Below are 2,529 nucleotides of genomic sequence, written 5' to 3'. Positions count from 1 at the left end.
GAAGTAAGTTACATAAAAGCTTTGACAAATATCCACACATTAGAAAAAAGTTTATAGATAATTTAAACGTATTTATATTTTGAGTTTTCACATTATTTTTTACGATATTTTTCTTAATACACATTGTTCGGATTTCTGTCTGTCTGTGAGTGGGTGTGTGGCATTACTTGTAACTCAGTTTTCATATATTTCTAATACAGAGTATTATTTTTTTTCAAACTTCCAAAAACAAAATCATTGTACAACGCCCACGCAGATTTCATTTTCTGTCTAATTTGAAGTTGAATTAGTCATTTAAGTTTGTGTATACATAATGATAATTAATTACAAAAGAGGAAAAATGAGATTAATTAGTAGCAACCAATAATGTTTAATGATCAGGAGAGGTTATAATCGGTTTTCCGAACAAATAGTTATAGTTATATGGATTTTCGCTTTGAATAAGAACAAACAAAATGTATAACTTTTCTAAATAAAAAAAAAGCAACTAATGTTTTGACTAACTGATATATATTTATCATTTCTAAATTTTGAAATTGGAAATTAAAGTATAAAAACATTCAGGCTTAACTAATAAACTATTATGCATTAAAATTTAAAACAAACCATACATTCATTTCGCAAATTAAAACAGTTTACCTAAAACGACTTAATGAAGCAGACGCAGCTTGCTGTATAATATTATTTTTTGCTGATTACAAGCTTTTATTTAAACACGATTCTTTTTCCATGCCATCCGTCTTGGCTCTATGCTAACGCTATTTCACCCAGTTCTACGTGAACTGGTGTGTTACAAACTTAACACGCAGGTCAAGACCTGCTGACAATAATTACATGTTTGAATACGTTAAAAATATTTCTACAAATTTATTAAAGATTGCAGTATCATCATATTTTCCCATTTGCTTATTAAGTCACAGCAGGCAGATAAAGTAGAGTTTGTCTGTTTCAATGAACTAGGCATAAAGATTGATTTATAAAATATTAATATTTCCGACCTGTTATACCTTCTGCAGGTTTCTCATTAAATTTCTTATCAAGGTATTCAGGAGCAAATAAATATCAATACTATCCTATTTTAACAGTGTTTGATTACTGGTGTAGTTTTATATGATTTTACTATTTTTATGTTTCATCTTTCTGTAAATATATCCATATTTAAAGATAGGCCAATGGCCGTCGATTTCCAAACTTTTTATATTTTTAAAAATTCATATGAAATAGGGGACCAGTCCATCTGAGGGGTTATATAAATGGTGTTGTATTTATATATTTGACAAAAAAATTTCCTTTCTTCTATTTAGTGCACAAACATATTTTGTTATTATAAACGTTTTTTTTTAAATAAATGTCTATCTTTAATTTAAAGCAAATAAAATATTGTTTATTTTTAAATTAATTTTTTTTAAAAAAAAAGAACGAAATAACTATTGAAGAGAGATCTACATCTGCCAGCCTTTACCTGGGATAGTTTCAATTGTTTCCCTTGTAGACAGAATTTATTTTAAAAAATTGTAATTGTATGTTTAAAGGTCGCCAACCTTTGTGCTACTTTCTGTAATGTTTTAGGAAGTATTTTTATTATTGAATATGTTTTGGTCACTGGCTGTCTATAAAAACACACATGTGTAAAAATATGTATATTATATATATATGCATGTATATATATATATATATATATATATATATATATATATATATATATATATATATATATATATATATATATATATATATATATATGTAATCTAGTTATCCATTTAGTGTTGCACAATTAAAAGCAGTCAGTTGTTTAGGAATGAATAACAACATCCTACTTTCGAAAACAGCCCCAACAGTTTGTGTTCTCAAACGTACGATGCCATAATTACTTCAAACCCAATTAATTAACGAGGGCGAAAAACATTCGTTTCCAAAATACAGCAACGAAAATTAAAAAAAAAATGCGTTGCAAGGTAGACTACTCTAAAATGACGTGTCGTGTTCATCTAGGTGAACTCGAGTTAATCCCCCTGATTTATGCCCTTTTTATTTGTTTTATGCAAGAGGGCAAAGTTCAGCATGATGTACCAGTCAGGCGGAACAGTATGTTGTTTTTTTTTCTTCTTTTAGTCACCACCCCCCTCTCTAATTCTTTATCCCTAAAAAAAATGTCCATATACAGTATAAAAATGTAAACGTAAAAAAAAAAAAAAAAAAAAAAAAAAAAAAAATTAAATTTAAAAAAAAGTGTTTATTTACTCCAGTATTAAGACAAGGGAGATAAATTTCTCACCTTGACACTGTTAAGACAAACCATCTGTTTACATGTCACAAGGTCTGCTTGCTATGGGGGGGGGGGGGGGAATGGGGGGGGGAACTAATGGTCGGTGAGAAGGTAACGCGAGGTGGAAGATTCTAAATGTGAAGGCTTGGATAGGGACAGCCGTACCTAAATACACTCATGTTTTTATAATGAGCAAATAAACAAAAAAATAATTTGTATGAAACAAATTACACACACACACACACATAATAATAATAATAATA

The sequence above is a fragment of the Physella acuta genome, unplaced genomic scaffold (assembly GCF_028476545.2).
Source record: "Physella acuta isolate Inbredline_101_S28 unplaced genomic scaffold, ASM2847654v3 ptg001704l, whole genome shotgun sequence".
NCBI lineage: Eukaryota > Metazoa > Mollusca > Gastropoda > Physidae > Physella > Physella acuta.
This window is presented reverse-complemented; position numbering follows the sequence as displayed.